General features: G+C 36.3%; 1 protein-coding gene and 1 non-coding gene across 7 annotated transcripts in view; both read left to right on the top strand.

Annotated features, from left to right (window-relative positions):
* COP1 (COP1 E3 ubiquitin ligase) overlaps positions 1-18,161 on the top strand; it is a 235,295-nt gene that overhangs the window by 191,441 nt on the left and 25,693 nt on the right. The window lies entirely within an intron of this gene.
* Positions 6,406-6,546, top strand: LOC111819933 (small Cajal body-specific RNA 3). Its single transcript, XR_002823502.1, has one exon. It is a non-coding gene; the product is annotated as a small Cajal body-specific RNA 3 (non-coding RNA).

Genomic DNA, 18,161 nt, shown 5'->3' with positions numbered 1-18,161 from the left:
AGATTTGTTTTGTTTTGGTTTAGTTTATTTTTAGTGGGTAAGATTCAGTTTTCATCTCTCTCAAAACAAGTAGGAAAATAGTTTTATCACACTATTTGTTTATTGGATGTTTTTACCTCATTGTTAAACCAGAAAACCAAACCAAACCAAACTTACAGCCATCGAGTCAGTTCCAATTCACAGTGACACTGCAGGACAGAGTAGAACTTCCCCATAGGGTTTCCAAGGCTATAAATCTTTACGGAAGTAGACTGCCACATCTTTCTCCCTCGGGCTGGTTGGTGGGTTCAAACCACCGACCTTTCGGTTAGCAGAGGCTGCTTAACCACTGCACCACCAGGGCTCCTCCTCATTGTTAAGGATACATATAAAAACAAAAATCTTCATCCTAAGTCTTTTAATATTTGGAAGGCATGTTTTTTATGTAGAATGTAAGAAACTAACACAGTATTCTTTTAGTATCTAGTGTGTTTTCTTGCCTATATATTTCTGAGAAATTATTCAAATGTAGTATCTCAGATAATAAGATGTGTTTTTCTCACTTCTTGATGTAAGTAGATCTCAGTTCTGACTTTTTCCCATCAAGGCTACCTCTTGAATAGAATATTCCACCTGACATGTAATTTTTGGTAGTAAGTTTTTGTGTGTGTTTGTTTTCTTTTTAAAATATTGTGAATGGCAGATTAAAATTTGAATTTGAGGGCCTAGAAATAATAGATTATTTTATTAATTCGACCTGCTAGTTCTCCATTTCCACACAATCCATGTTCAAAATATATATGATATTTTAAAGTTTTACTTAGAGCAATAATCAAACTTTAAAAAGTAACTATGATTCACCCATATAAGTCTAAACTCACCTTTTAGGGAAGTAGAAAAGTTTCTGTTTTCCACTCAAATGTCCATCTATTTTTGTATACATATATGCACATTCATAAATTTTTCAAAGACCGTATGAATCCTTTCATTGAAAGTAGTAGTATTCAGTCCTGCCAAAGCACATAACATCTTACCACTTGACTTTATTTCCCCCTCTGCCATTCTTTTTCTCTTTGAAAATGCTTTAAAGTCTTCTGGGGTATCTATGTGTCAGTAAAAAAGAGTGATAGATAATTGCTAGTCACACTATCTAGCTGTGTTCTTTGTGACTTCTTTTGAGAGAAGAATCGACAAGAGCTGTTCATGAGGAACTTGTAAAGCATTTGAAATGAAATAAGTTAATGAACAAAAAACATAGCAAACTTTACCTTGCTTATACTTTCCCTTAATCATTACCATCTGTTTTCCTCACTCCTAAAAAGCACATCCAAAAGGAACAAGTACTCGCTACCATCCATTGTGCTATTGTTGTCATATATTTTACTTTTACATAAACTCACAGTATAGTGTTACTCATTTCACTTTCGATAGTTATTAAAAATAAGAAAAAAAATTAATGTTATTTTATCTTCATTTTGTTTCCAGTGCTCTTCATTTATTTGTTTAAATCCAAGTTTCTGACCTGGATTTTAATTTTTCTACATGGAAAACGTCCTTTAACATTTCTTGTAAGTCTGCTGGTATCCTTCATATTTTTAAGAATATTTTTGCTGCTCATAGAATTCCGGGTTGACAACCCTTCTCCCCCAACCAGCATTTTAAAGATATTAATACCATTGTCTTATTTGCTTACATGGTTTCTCAGGAGAAGTTTGCTGTAATTCCTCTCCTTGTTCCTCTCTAGGTAATGTGTCCTTTTTTTTCCTCTGACTGCCATCAAGATTTTCTCTTTATTTTTAATTTTCAGCAGTATTATATGTGTTATGCTGAGGTGTAGAGTTCTCTGAACTTCTTGGATTTATAGTTGGATGTCTGTCATTAATTTTGGAGTATTCTCAAACACTTTTTCAAATATTTCTCCAGCTTCATTCTCTTTCTATTCTCCTGGGATTCTGTGTGTGTTAACCTGTTTGATATTTCACCACAACTCTTGGATGCTCTGGTTTGTTTTGTTTTATTTTTCACTTTTTTCACAAACACTCTTCTATGTTTCATTTTGGGTAATTTCTATTGTCTTATCTTCACGTGTAACTTATTCTTCCCTTGACTGTATCAGGTTTGCTGATGATACCATCAAAGTCGTTGTTCATCTCTGTTTTTTATTTCTCGTGTTTCTATTTGATTCTTTCTTACAGTTTAAATCTCTCTGCTGAAATTACCTATCTGACCTTACACATTGTCTACCTTTTCCAGTAGAGCCTGCAACATATTGATCATAGTCATTTTATTTCTGATAGTTCCAACATCTGTGTCATACCTGAGTCTGATTTAATGATTGCTTTTTCTCTTCGTACTGTGTTTTTTCCTGCCTTTCTAGATGCCTTACAGTTTTTGCCTTAAGCTAGACTTGTGGTATAGGACAGTAGATACTGAGGTGAATATTGTAATATGCTTGGAGATGAGTATACCTTTCCTTCTACTAGGCCCTCAGTGTGGAATTGTGTTAATGTAGTCATGATTTGGATTGTTTTGACGTTCGTTGTTAAAATGGTTACCTTCAGTGCACCACGGTATCAAATTTTTCTAGCGATATTGTCTATTTAGGGCATGTGCACTAATACGACAGAGGATTTTTCTCAGTGTATTCTCTTCACTTGACTTTGCGTCTTCCTTTTGCACTGCTTCCCAGAAAGAATTTGTCTCTTGCAGCAATCCAATGCTTGTTTATTTGTTGGGGAGGTTAGGAGAGAAGAGGTGTTCTTTGATTTTTGATTAATCCTCATTCTAAGTCAGGTACCTGTGAACCTGGGTCTTGGAGATATGGACTTCACAGTTGTTTCTGCCCTTCCACTAAGGGTACAGCTTTTTTGTTTTGTGTTGCCCTTCCTGACCTGCAGTGGGTTTTTACACAGTGCCCCAGGCTACAATTTTTGTTGCCCTTTCCTTTGCATGCTTATCTTTTTATTCCACAGGGGACACAAGGAAGATGCAGTAGTTTTGGCAGTGGTTGCTGTTCTCCTCCTCCAGCCAACAGCGCAAGCTTTCTCAGTATTTTCCCTAATCTTCCTGGTGGTGTTCATGGAGGAAAAAGCTGCAAGAGGGTGTGACCCCCACTCCCCATGTGTATAACCCCCAGGGGTTCCACACTTTCAAGCTAGACCACACACAGCTTTAGCAATTTTTAAAAAAATAATTTTAGGTAAATCTTCCTACTTATTGCCAAGTCTTTCCCTGGTAAGCACATGCTTAGGTCCTGTTTCTCCCTGCAGGCATCTGTCTCCTCAGATTTCATATTTTTTGCCTGGAACCTCAGTTCTCTAGTAGGTTCAAGAAACGTCATTAATTTGCAGTTATCCAGCTTTTTTCTTGTTGTAAGGGTTGGAGGAATGCTCTTTCCAGTTCTCTCCATCTCGGAGCTTGACCCTCTAGTTTTTAACACTGGTATTGCTTCTACAAATACAAATGTAAGGTGGTATTTTTGTTTGTTTTTTGTTTTTAATAATCACAGTTAATTATCTTAGATTTGCCTCTTGCTATTTAAATGTGTGTATTGCTCGGCATATTTCTGAACTACGTTAAGAGTAAATAGATTCTTTCTTATAATATTTAAGGGTAATTATTATTTTCAAATTATAGTATAAGACATACCAGAAAAATTAAAAACTTCTTTCATATCTTATATTTTCCTTCCCATTACTTATGTTGCTGTTATTCCATCCCTCACTCACACTGCCACTTCCCGTGTTGCCATCTCCTCTTCCCATACCATATGTAATTGTTCAATCTTGTGACAAAAGTAATCTCTATTACAAAAGACAATTTAGTTTCTGAATTACTAGTAACAGTGAAATTATCTATTTGACATTTGATTTCTAATGAAGGTTTCAATACAAATTTAGCCAGGGGCTAGAATTTTAAAAGTGTTGGGAAAATATTAAGCTATCTAGAATTCGTGATGTGACACAACCTTAACCATTAAGGACTTTGTAATTATTTAGTCTCAAATAATAGATGTTTCTTTAATAAGCTGTTTGACTTTTTATATTCAGCAGACATGTATGAAGACACATTTATGCCAGTTTGGCATTCTATTCATGAACCAAGGTAATAGCTTTCAAAATTTAAACAATGTAGACTATTACAGTGATTTACTATCACATGGAAAATGTTGAATTAATTTTTTTTTTATTCACTACAACCCTACTGTATGGCATTCAATGAATTTAAAATCAAATTTACTTACGTACAGAGTTTTAACCATTTCCTTTCAGCCTAAAACCCCATAATCATTATTGTTGCATCTCATCTTTATCTTCCTTCTAGTCCTTCATCAGATAACAATAATGCTTTCTTTGAATTATCTCCCGTATTTGTCTCTTTTCATTCCTGCTTTTTCATCTCCTCATTCCTGCTCCTTGTCGCTTCATGGATTACTTCCAGCAATTTATGTCCCCTTCAACCTACCTTACCTTTGTACACTGTATCAGATGTCCTTAATCTGTACACGTAGGAATTCAGGTAGAGTCAAACATTGCTTGTTACCTTTAATTGTCCCCAAGTCATTCAGAAAAGTTTATTTCAAATTCAAATTTTTTGTTTAATTCCAACTTGTGTATTTTGGCTGTCATTAATAATTAGGGGAAATTTTGATAAGTGTATTACCTGAACTTGTTAATTATTTAATCTGTTTCACGTAAGAAACTTTTATCTAATTTAAACGTTACATTTTACCTCCACTGTCAAATAGGGTCTTTAAGAAAAATGAATGCCAATTATAGAAAAAAATACAATAGAAAAATTGATTCAAAGGTAGCTCAGATTTTAAATCTAGTAGTAGTTAATTAGAAGTTCTGCCTGTATAATAAGTATAGTATAATCACAGATATGATTTTAAGTCACTCTTCTCTCTACTTCTTCAGTTATTCCCTTTGCTCACGTGTTTGGTTTTAGGCATCATAGCTAAACTGTTGCTTACACTGAAGTTTTTTGTTCTTTTGTTTGTTTTTTCAGAATCAGGCATAATGCTGCTTTCCAACCTTATTTCTGTTTTCTAGCACAAATCATCTAATACATTAAATTTCTCCATTTTTCCATCTATTCCCATTCCTACTTCTGAACTTGTCTTCATGTTGTTCCTCATATGTATGAATTGCCTTATCCACTCTCGTCTAATTATCTGAATCTCTTATACTTTTCCAACCCAATCCCTACATTTTTGTCCCTCTCTTAACCATTACATCTCATTGGTTGCTGGTTTCTCACCGCTGCTAATGTACCTAAGAATGCACTCTACCAGCTGCCATTATTATCATGTAATTGTTTCTTGTCCTTGATTCGTGTTGCCCCAGTTACATTTCTTACTTCCATTTTGAGAACAAAAGAATACCAATAGTGAGAACTACTTAGGTTTCTGGAAATGGTTCAGATAGAGTTACAATAAAATTTAAATCTACTTAACCTGGGGAACCTGCTTTAATCAATTTTATAGGATCATAAATATGCTGACTAGAATAACATAGCAGTACGGTTACTGCTTAATACAGCCGCCGTTTAATTGTAAAGAACCTCAGGTTATAGTATTTTAGTAAGAATAGCTACTATATATTTGTTTGGCACCTATTATATGCCAGTTAGTTTTTGCTTAGATAACTCTGCTTTTTTATCTTTGAACCTTCACCCAAAAACTCTATGAAGTGCCTGAAATAGCTGTTTTGTTGAAGAAGTCAAGTCTCTGAAAGGGTCAGGCAATACTGTGGCAGAACCAAGATGAAGATCCAGGTCTCCAAGTCTTAAATTCTTTGTTGTTTTTACTGTGTTATATAATATCCCCTAAAGTAGCACAAAACAGCTTTGCCATAGTATTCTGAAGGAATTCTGCAAATTGTGCCCTTAGAAATGCATAACCGCATGCTTAGAGGCTCTCTCTCAACATCACTTAGCAATGCAGAATCATTTTTCCCTGTTAGATAGGACATTGCAAGCACAGTGTTCTTAAGCCTTATTCAGAATCCAGATGTATTGATATGTGATGGAAGTTGTAGGTGCCTGAAGATAATATTTGAGTGCTCTCTGGTTAGGACAGTTAGGCTGATGGGGTGGTTTGGTGAGAAAGGAGAAGACATTAATTTTACTTTGGAAAACATTGGGAATGAAGGGGTGGGTGAATGTATGTAATGTTTATATGTGTCTCATCTCCTTCCCTTTTACATGTTGTTTACAGCCTTTTCTCCTTGACTAAAGATAACTTTGATTTTTTATGCTAAATGTGTCTTTTTATTGGTTCTTTTTCTATTATCTGAATCCTGGTTTTTTCTTTAGCTTAGTTGAATGCATTAAAGTCTATTTAAATGAGAATCTGATGCAGTCAGAAGTTGGAATCTAAAAGACTGGATAACAAACATCTTCTTAATAATAAAGCACACCAAAAATGGAAGCTGCAGGAACCAACCATGTGGACAAATGAAAAAATGCCTTTGTCCACAGAATGCAGCGATCCTACAAAAATGTGGAGGTCTCTGTCTGGCTTAGGACAGCCAACTAAGTCCTGATCGTTCCCCTCCGTACAACCTTAAACGTCAACACTTGCAATTACTGCTTTCCATGACATTTTGTATAATTTCTCTGCTGTCTAAGTGTACTAGACTATAAAGAAAATGGGCAACCAAGTTAGGTTACTTCTGCATCCATCTTAACTGGTTTTTTAGTATCTTACGGGTTTTGAAAACAAGTATTATTGTTGGCTTCTTTGTTTAAGGAATCTACAGCCAGGAGATGGAATGAATAGAAATATTATGATTTTCCTGAATGGGTTACATTGGTTTAACCAATCTAGGGTTACCAGTAAAGGTCAGCAAGTATTTTAGGTATGAAGTATTAGGTATGTCTGAAGTTTTTCTCATTAAGGATTGATTGATTTTCCCAAAATGTAGTTTGTGTAATCTTTTAAGTCTGTGATCAAATTCAGAAAAAATCAGTTTGCAAGAAAGTATTAACTTCTTGGTAGTATATTTGAAATTTAGTTTTTCATGGTGTGGATACTGCTGTAAGCTGAGGAGGCAGGGGGAGGGAGCTGCAGTGGCAGTGGCATTTCTCATATGCCGGGGTTTGATATACAGCACCAGGGTGTGCTATAAACAAGCCACAGCTGGGTTTATTTATAACTAATTGTGTGAGGACCCTTTCTTATACTTCTAAAATCCCCATATTTCTTACCCTGAACAGTATTGCAGTTGATTGTTAAGTAAGTCACCTTATTTTTGTAGGCTCTTTACAGGTCCTAAGTTTACAGTGATCTTCATTTTAATGAACTATTTTAAGATTTTTTTTGTTCAACTACATTACTTTTGCCCTGTTTCTTTGAATGATAAATTCAAATCTAGATTGAAGATGCTTCGTGAAAGTGAGGAGTCTGATTAAAAATGTTGTTGTTGGTGCTGTTAAGTGCCATCAAGTCGGTTCCGACCCTGTGTACAACAGAATGAAATACTGCACGATCCTGCACCATCCTCACAATCGTTGCTATGTTTGAAAGCATTGTTGCAGCCACTGTGTCAGTCCATCTTGCCGAGGATCTTCCTCTTTTTCGCTAACCCTCTACCTTACTAAACATGATATCCTTCTCTGGGGACTGGTCCCTCCTGATTACATGTTCAAAGTACGTGAAACGATGTCCCACCATCTTTGCTTCCTAGGAGCACTCTGGCTGTATTTCTTCCAAGATAGGTTTCTTTGTTCTTCTGGAAGTCCATGGTATATTCAGTATTCTTCACCAACACCATAATTCAAAGGCATCAATTCTTCTTTGGTCTTCTTTATTCATTGTCCAGCTTTCGCATCCAGATAAGGTGATTGAAAATTCATGGCTTGGATCAGGTGCGTTTTAAGCCTCAAAACAACATCTTTTATTTTCAACAGTTTAAAAAGGTCTTTTGCAGCAGATTTGCCCAATGCAATATGTAGTTTGATTTCTTGATTGCTACTTCCATGGGCATTGATTGTAGATCCAAGTAAAATGAAATCCTTGACAACTTCAATATGTTCTCCATTTATCAAGATGTTGCTAATTGGTCCAGTTGTGAGGAATTTCATTTTCTTTATGTTGAGGTGTAATCCATACTGAAGGCTGTAGTCTTTGATCTTCATCAGTAAGTGCTTCAAGTCCTCTTCGCTTTCCAGAAGCCAGGTTGTGTCATCTGCATATCGCAAGTTGTTAATGAGTCTTCCTCCATTCTTTGTCACATACTCCAGCTTCTCGAATTGTTTGCTTAGCATACAGATTGAATAAGTATGGTGAAAAAATACAACCCTGATGCACACCTTTCCTGTTTTTAAACCGCGCAGTATCCTTTGTTCTGTTCAAATGACTGCTTCTTGGTCTGTGTAGTTTCCACATGAGCACAATTAAGTGTTCTGAAATTCCCATTCTTTGCAGTGTTATCCATAATTTGTTGTGATCTACACAGTCAAATGCCTTTGCATAGTCAATAAAACACAGGTAAACATCTTTCTGATATTCTCTGCTTTCAGCCAAGATCCATCTGGTGTCAGCAATGATACGGTCATTCCATATACTCTTCTGAATCCAGCTTGAGTTTCTGGCTATTCCCTGTCGATGAACTGCTGCAACTGTTTTTGAATTATCTTCAGCAATATTTGACTTGCGTGTGATATTAATGATATTGTTCAATAATTTCTGCATTCTGTTGGATCACCTTTCTTTGGAATGGGCACAAATATGAATCTCTTCCAGTCAGTTGGCTAGGTAGCTCTTTTCCAAATTTCTTGGCATAGACGAGTGAGCACTTCCAGTGCTGCATCTGTTTTTTGAGACATCTCAGTTGGTATTCCGTCAGTTCCTGGAGGCTCGTTTTTTGCTAATGCCTTCAGGGCTGTTTGGACTTCTTCCTTCAGTACCATTGGTTCTTGATCATGTGCTACCTCCTGAAATGACTGAACATCAACCAATTCTTTTTGGTACAGTGACTCTGTGTATTCCTTCTACCTTCTTTTGATGCTTTCTGTGTCATTCAGTATTTTGTACATAGAATCCTTCAGAATTGCAACTTGAGGCTTGAATTTTTTCTTCAGTTCTTTAAGCTTGAGAAATGCTGAGCATATTCTTCTCTTTTGCTTTTCTATCTCCAGGTCTTTGCACATGTTGTTATAATACTTTCCTTTGTCTTCTCGAGCTGCCTTTTGAAATTGTCTGTTCAGCTCTTTTAATTCATCATTGCTCTACATTCAAGAGCAAGTTTCAGAGTCTCTTCTGACATCCATTTTGGTCTTTTCTTTCTTTCCCATCTTTTTGATGACCTTTTACTTTCTTCATGTGTGATGTCCTTGATGTCATCCCACAACTCATCTGGTGTTCGGTCATAGTTTTCAGTGCATCAAATCTATTCTTGAAATGGTATCTAAATTCAAGTGAGATATACTCAAGGGTTGTACTTTGGCTCTCACAGACTTGTTTCAATTTTCTTCAGCTTCAGCTTAAACTTGCATATGAGCAATTGATGATCTGTTTCACAGTCAGCCCCTGGCCTTGTTCTGTCTGATGATATTGAGCTTTTCCATCGTCTCTTTCCACAGTTGTAGCCAGTTTGATTCCTGTGTATTCCATCTGGCAAGGTCCACATGTATAGTCACAGTTTATGTTGTTGAAAAGAGGTATTTGCAATGAATAAGTCACTGGTCGTACAAAATTCTGTCATGCTATCTCTGGTGTCGTTTCTGTCACCAGGTCCATAATTTCCAAGTACAGATCCTTCTTTGTTTCGAACTTTCACATTCCAATCACCAGTAATTATCAGTGCATCTCAGTTGCGTGTTGATCGATTTCAGACTGCTGTATTTGGTAAATATCTTCACTTTCCTCTTCTTTGGCATTAATGGTTGGTGCATAAATTTGAATAATAGTTGTATTAACTGATCTTCCTTAATAGTAGTCATATTATCCTATCACTGACAGCACTGTACTGTAGGATAGATCTTGAAATGCTCTTTTTGGTGATGAATGTGATGCCATTCCTCTTCAATTTGTCATTCCTGGCATAGTAAAACATACGATTGTCTGATTCAAAATGGCCAGTGCCAGTCCATTTCAGTTCACTAATACCTAGGGTGGAGCTCTGGTGGTGCAGCGATTAAGCATTAGGCTGCCAGCCAAAGATTGTCAGTTCAAATCCACCAGCCACTGCTTGGAAACCCTATGGGGCAGTTCTGGTCTGTCTTATAGGGTCGCTATGAGTCAGAATCGACTCACCGGCAATGGGTTTTTTGGTTTAATGCCTAGGATATCTATCTTTTTGCATTCCATTTCATTTTTGACGACTTCCAATTTTCCTGAATTCATACTTTGTACATTGCATGTTCTGATTATTAATGGATATTTCCAGCTGTTTCTTCTCATTTTGAATCCTGTCACATCAGCAAATGAAGGTCCCGAAAGACAGCTCTTCCCCAGTCATATTTTGAGTGCCTTCCAACTTGAAGGGATCATCTTTCAGCACTGTGTGAGACAATGTTCTGCTATTATTCATAAGGGTTTTCACTAGCCAGTTTTTTCAGTAGACCACCAGGTCCTTCTTCCTAGTCTGTCTTCATCTGGAAGCTCTGCTTAAACCTGTCCACCATGGGTGACCCTTTGGGTCTTTGAAATACCAGTGGCATAGCTTTCAGCATCACAGCAACACACAAGCCACCACAGTACCACAAACTGACATATGTGGTGGCAAAAAAAATATTATATAGGTATAATTCAAAAGGAAAAAATGCCCAATGAGTTAACTTATCTCAACGAAGTGTAGAAGCATATTTACAAGGTTTTCTCACCACCTTTTATCACTTTCTGTGTTGTTTCAATCAAGGCCAAGAAACTCCTCCCTTTCTTCCTTCCTCCTTCCCTCCCTCGCTCCTTCCTTCCTATGTGTCTACGCATACATACCTTTCTAAACTGACACTTAGACATGACTTGACTATTTTGAAGTGTTTGAGCAAGTTGTTGATATATTGTTAATCCTTAAAATGGTAAAACATCTTAGAACAAGCCCTTCTGACTAGACCAAGCTCTATATGGCCACTTTCCCAGAGAGAGGAGCAGTTTATACCAAATTATTTTTAAAGAATGCTGATTTTCACATATATTTGCTGGAGAGATTTCAGTGGTAAAATTTAGTAGGCTGGTATTTTGTGCTTATATTCATGATCACATTAGGCTATTTTACCTTCAGATAAAATGTGAATTTTATATTCACTCTGTGTTTCTGTCCAATTAGTACTACCATTTCTTAAATCTTGCCATGAGATATAGGAAATATCCAGCACCCAAAGCAGCATCTGTTTGCCATAATAAATTTGGTCCACCTTGTCTTAGAATGATTATAAAAAAATCTTCAATAAGGAATGATGTCATTGTTTATTCAGAGAGATCGTATTTATAAAGCTTAAAAATTTTAGAATTGACGATAATGATAAACCACTAAATCTAGAAGTCCTGCATTTTGATTAGCAATGTAAATCATTTCCTCCTCTTAGTTGTTAGTTGTAAGAGCAGGTATTCATTGGAACAATTCAAGAAAAATAGAAGTATGATAAAGATAATGTATTAAAAAAAAAAAAAAAAACCTGTTGCCTTTGAGTCGATTCCGACTTACAGAGACCCTATAGGGCAGAGTAGAACTGCCCTGTAGGGTTTCCAAGGAGCAGATGGTCGACTCCAACTGCTGACCTTTTGGTTAGTAGCCGAGCTCTTAAGTACTGCACCACTAGGGCTCCTGTTTTAAAACAGTGACCCATTATTGTATTAGTTATGAATTATGACTGTCATTCTATTCCTAATCATCTTTATAGATTAGAATTTGAGGAGACCCAGCATCATCCTGAACAAGGATATTAGTCGAGAGGGAAGAATGGATTTGAGTTAAACTGAATGATCTTAAAGGTGTTTTCTTGTGATAAAGAAACTCTACTCTCCTAGATCTCAAATTGGGAGGAAGGGGTATAGCCTGGCATAGCCCTGAATACTGACTGTAGAACACTCTCGACCACCTTGGTTTTAAGGCTGAGCTCTTTCTTCTGGTGACATTTGAAATCATGCTGATTGGGCGATAAAGAAAAGATAATTGTGCATATAGTAAGGCTTTTGGGAATCTAGGTGTATTTGAAATGTAATATCCATATATAAATAATGTCTGAGACTGAGGCTGTCCTGTACATAGCAATGCTCACCTAGGACCCCTTTCACCTTCCATTCAGATTTAGTAAATTCAGGGTGGGGACCACACGTGATAAATTCACTGGATCACTGTGATACAAACCACTATTGGTGTGTTGGATCTGTTTTCACAAGTTGATTCCTGGCTTTGTTATTCCATACCTGTGTGTATAACTTTGGGCAAGTTACTAAGTCTCTTTAAGACCATGTTTTCTCTTTGTAAAATGAGAATAGAAATAGCGTCTTCTTCATTGGATTGCTATGCAGATTAAATGAAATAATCCATATAAAGTTCTTCTTAGCACAGTGTCTAGCCTGTAGTGCTCAATAAAGGATTATGTGATGATAGTATTTCTTTTAATATCTCTGTAGTGTAGTAAAATGAGACACAGGCGGGGCAGCTCAGTTTTTTTTAAGATCACAAAGTACACACAATCCTGCTTGCACAACTCAAACAACTAATTCATTCAGCCTTGGGTCCTTTTTATAGAATGAAGGGAGGAATAACTAATATTTTAAAGATCAGGACTTCTTATTGATAGATTGTGGTTTTGTGTTCATTCTTTATTAGGCATATTTCCATAAATTTTTAACAAGTCAGTTTTGAAAAATCACATGCTGAAAGGAAGGTCAGTGACAAAGAGAGACTTTGGACTTACAAACGGCATTTGTTTATAAATCTTTGAAGATCATCTTGGGTCCAGTGTTTGAATACCTTTGAATGGGATCTCACATGCTGCCCACGTGCAGCAGAGATTGATGTCTATGTTAAGGTAAATGAACTTCTGGTCAAATAGGAGAACTCTCTTGCTGAATCAAACCTGGATAAAAATGAAACACATTTTAACTCTGAGATCCGAAAACAATAGAAACTTGATAAAAGAGAAGATCTACCAAAAAAGCAGTTTTAATAAAAGAATAATTCTGTGTGTCCGGAAAGCCACTGTGGCTCAGTAGGATAAAGCAACAAAATGTTAGCACTTTAGTATTTTCTCTCTTTTGTATTTAAATCAAACGGGTACCATGGGGAAGTATATAAAGGCTTTGGGATGACTTGAAGGAAATAAAAAGGAGTGGAGAAATTGTACAATAGAATAGTATGGCTTAACAGCATTGATTGAAGAAAAAATGTTAATCTCTGCATACAGTGTCTGCATCTCATCTCAAGGGAGAGGAAGAGAATGTTCATAAGGCAACTGTAGATCATATATAAAAAGAAAAGCTGAAAGGGAAAATGCATTTGGAAGTGTTCTGTGGCTTCAGGATCCTGAGTGAAAATCAGATTTGACCACATACTGAGTCCACGAACTCCTAGGTGAGGAGAAAAACCATTTTAATTTTCAGGATGCAGTTGGGTTGCAAATATTAATACCCTCCCACTCCACCCCAGAGAGAGCGAGAAATGATGCAAAAGCCCTTACTTTTATGTTTATAATCTTGGCGTGAAAAGAACCTAAAGTGGGTGTGGTCTTTTATTTTTGTGACGCTGCAATCATCACCAAAAATGCCCACTCTTCTTCCTGGCAGTGAGAAAACAAGACATCTCTGTTCATAAAGAAAGAGAATGCCTTTGTCCAAATAAGACAAGAGACTTTAAGGAGAGAATATTAAGGAATTAACATATAATGTAGATTGTGAGTTGTTTTTGTTTGAAGCCTGTGTGCCTCAAGTTTTTATTTACTCCTTCCTTCCTATTTATTTAAGGAAGAATATTAAATTCAGCTATCTTCCTCACTGTTCTGTGTCCTCTAGGGATACATACTTGCATATAGCTGTATGCTGTACATAGTGATTTACCATTTTCATTATACCAAATGCTTGTCTACAGTTTTAACTTAGTGGACACTTTTAAGAAGAAAATTCAGTGCTTGTAGGACAAACTGTTGAAGGCAGACCCACTTACATTAATTTTCACTAGACACCCCAGCTGCAGCTCCCGCTTTTAGAGGACAAATGTGAGTAGTACTTCAGTGCACTTTACCTTTACCATGTCACTAATAGTGTTCTACTGTTTGAAAGAGGGACTCAAGTTTAAAAATCATATGTCTGGCCTTTTTTCCTTCAGTAAAATCTTAAAGGAACTTACCTTCCTTAGTTTTACAACACAGACCACAAAGTTGTTTTGGGAGAAGAAAATGTTTCTGAATTTTTTTTAGATTCTTACATGGCAAAGTTGAGCTTTTAAACATCTGGGGTAGGGAAAGGCACTTGTCTGTATACCTTCTGTCTTATTCAGGGTAGTGTTCTGATTAAGAGTGCTGGAGGCAGGTTGTCAGGTTTGTTTCCTGACGATAAGTATTAGCTGTGAGACTGTGGCCAAATTACTTAACCTTTCTGTGCCTAAGTTTTCTGTCTAAAAAATGTAGGATAATAGTGTCTTCCACATAATATTGTGGAATTAAATTAGAAAGTACATGGAAAATATTGAGAAAAATAGGTGGCACAAAGTGAATGCTCAATAAATAAAAAATGTTGCCATCATCTTCAACAGTTTATATACTAATCCACATAGCTGAAGAACTGCACTTGTTTTTAATTCATCAAATATTAATTGTGCAATATACAAAATATAGTTTCTGCACTTAGGTTGTTTATAACCTAGTAAACATAAATATTTATAAACAGTTAACTGTGGTGTAACTCTGAATGAAAGAAGCCCTATGAGAGAATTACCCCTGTGAAAATAAGACTCTATAGAGGGGTAACGATTTCTTCTAACTTAGAAAATTATGGAGGGCTTTTTGAAAATGTTGACTTTTAAACAGAACTTCTCAACAAATCAGTAGAATTTCAGAAGGTTAATATAGAGAGAGGTAAAAGATGAGCCTGTACAGAAGACCATAAACCAGCATCAGTTAAAGTACCTACCAGACATTGTGCTAAGTTGTATCTTAATTTAAAATTGCCACCCTAAATCTTTTACAGTGTTTCTGTTTACAGATGAAATTGAGGCTCAGAAAGGTTAACTGGTTTGCACAAGTTTACACAGTTAAAGAAGGACTAGAGTTGTGCCTTGAACCTAGATGGGCCTGCCTCCAAAACTCACTCATTCTACTCTGCTGCCCTTAGGCTGGAGAACAGTGTGAACAAAGTCATAAATGAGAAAAGTGCAGTAAATGTTTAAGGAACTTCTAATACAGTAGCCTAAGTAGGAGAATGGAGTAGGGGCACTGTTAGGGGATGAGGCAGGAGAGGTACCAGATTGAATAGTCTTGATTGCCATACTTTAAAAAAAAAGAGTTTGGGTTTTCTTCTGTAGGCATTAGAAAGCTCCTAAAGCCCACTATGCAGGGACATGAGATTGGCAGATGAGAGGATGTTCATAGCAGTGTGTAGAGTGCATTGTAATGAGAAAAGATCGGAGGTAGAGAATCCAGTTATTAAATAACTTATTCATTTATTTAGTATTTTTTTTCTGTATTCAATCTCCTTTTATGAAATAAGAATAACAGAAAACCCTTATATGTGACATCTGTCTTTTTAAAGAGGTTGAGGTTAGCCTCATGTATTACAAACATACTTCTATTTAAAGATGTTCCATTATATTTCAAAAAACAATTTTTGGACTATGTTTAAGGATACAATTATTATCTCCTACCTGCTAGCATAAAACTTAAAATCTTTTTTGGCTTTTTCCAAGAATTTTACTTAAAGTTATTTATACATGTAGATTTGAGTTTTGTCAAGGGATAGGATTAAAGAAGCAACTCTAGGTGCCTCCAGTGGTTAAGTATTACTGAAGGAATTGAGCACGAATAGAAAAACTAATCCTGTCTCTTCCTTGCATAAAGACTGCTTGCTATCCACACATAAAATCTTAACTCTGGTGTGGTAGAGTAAATTTGAATACTTACTTCAACCTGCTGTTCACATCTCATCGATAAAACACTAGCTGTTTCCCAGTCACACACTTCCTCATCATTCCAAACACGATTTTCTTTCAAATTCATGGTATTTGCATGAGCATGTCCCTTTGCATAAATTATCCTCTACCTTTTCTTCTGAGAAATTTCAACTTTTACCTTTCTATGTTCCATATGTGGTCTTTTCGATGAAGTCTTTCTCCTCTCTTCCAGGTAGAGGATCACTCCTTTCTAAACTTTCTGAGTTCTCCTTTGAACTTTAAAATATAGTTCTTAAAATACAATAATATAGTTCTGTTGTGTATTTTCTGTTTAAAAGTCTGTTTTCCCTGCTGGTCTGTAATCGCCAGATCAGACATCATGTCTTATTCGTCTTCAGAACTCCAGTACCCAACGCCATGACTGGTGTGTAACACGTACCCTAAGGATAAATAGGTGGCTAATGATAAATGAATAAAATGGCATGAAATTAATCAACTTTATGCTGAAGGTACTGTAGTATCATGAAAGTGCTGTGGTGATGGATATTTATTCTCTCAGAGCAGTTTGGAGGGTTACCTTTATCACCTTGGAGGTCAGGGAAAGCTTTCTGGAAAAGCCTAAGTTCTAAAGGCCAAGTTAGGCTTGTGCAAAGGCTTTCTATGCTACAGATTTGACCATTAGGCAGACTTGGCTTTTGAGGTCACTGGTAGCCCTCGTGGTTCAGTGGTTAAGAGCTACGACTGCTGACCTTTTCTGCTATCCAAAAGGTTGGCAGTTCAAATCCACCAGCAGCTGCTTGGAAACCTTATGGGGGCAGTCTGCTCTGTTCTATAGGGTCACTATGAGTTGGAATTGACTCCATGGCAACGGGTTTGGTTTTGGTTTAATACCATCCACTAACCTATTATTAGTAAACAGTCTTTTTAACTTCTTGTAATTTTTGACATTTTCAGCTACCCTCTCATTCTTAAACTCTTCTTTTAGCCTCCATGATAATATTCTAGTTTTCTTCCTACTCTTTTGATAATCTTGGGTACCTATACCTGCCTTCCTTGAACACCTCAGCTAGAAGTGACTTTCCCTCACTTAACGAATAGTCATTTAGAAGGTGCTGTCATACACTTATGTACGTGTCTCATTTGATCATAACAACTCTGTTAGCTCAGTTTTATTAGCATCATTTTACAGTTGAGGAGACTGAAATTCAGAGAAGTTAAATAGGTAGCCCATGATAACATAGTTTGGAAATATTAGAGCTTTGAACTCAAGACTTCGTAACTCCTAAGTCTGTTTATTCCACTCTGCCACACTAGCTTGAAGTTCACAATAATGGTAGTTTATCTGGAAAGGTTTCACACCTGAAAATATTTGCCCTAGGAACAGGGGTGTTAAGAGACTCACTTTTGCCCTACTCTTTTGCACTGTTTGAATTTTTACCACACGTGTATATTACCTATTCAAATAAACAATAAATATTGTTTTTAAAAAGAGAAAGATGTCCCAGCAGTCGTTCAAGATTGTGTGTGATTGTCCCCATTTTGGAAGAGAGGAAGCTGTGGCTCAGAGAATTTTGGTGACTTGTCCATGAGTCTCACAAAACTGCTAATTAATCATTTGAAATCCAGGCCTATCTTACCCTACCTTACTCCATGCACTATGACATAGCACAGCTACCTGGCACAGAAATAACTTCCATTAGTTTTCTACATGAGGAGACTCATTCATACAGTTATAGTAGAACAGTGATAAAAAAATTTTGAAGTTATTTTTATAGATGTTCTTTCTTAAATTACTTTGTTCTAGTATGCTAAATGATATGTTGGTATCTTTGTAAAAAGTAAGCAACATACCTTTGAAATTTCATATTTTACATGAAGAAAAAAACAGGCTACAAGTTGATACATGCTGTTTGATTCTGGTCTTCATATATATGCAAATTAACACAATATACAAAGAGGAGTAAATGCACATAGATGGTTGTTCTTTCTGGGTAACGGGATATTGGGTGTTTTTTTTTTTTTTTTTTTTAATATTTTATTGTACTTCAGGTGAAGGCTTACAGAAGAGATAGTTTCTCATGTAACAGTAACACACATGCTGTTTTATGACATTGGTTAACAACCCCA

The sequence above is a fragment of the Trichechus manatus genome, unplaced genomic scaffold, assembly GCF_000243295.1.
Source record: "Trichechus manatus latirostris isolate Lorelei unplaced genomic scaffold, TriManLat1.0 scaffold00021, whole genome shotgun sequence".
Taxonomy (NCBI): domain Eukaryota; kingdom Metazoa; phylum Chordata; class Mammalia; order Sirenia; family Trichechidae; genus Trichechus; species Trichechus manatus.
The sequence above is the reverse complement of the archived record's forward strand: the minus strand, read 5'-3'. Positions and strand labels throughout refer to the sequence as shown.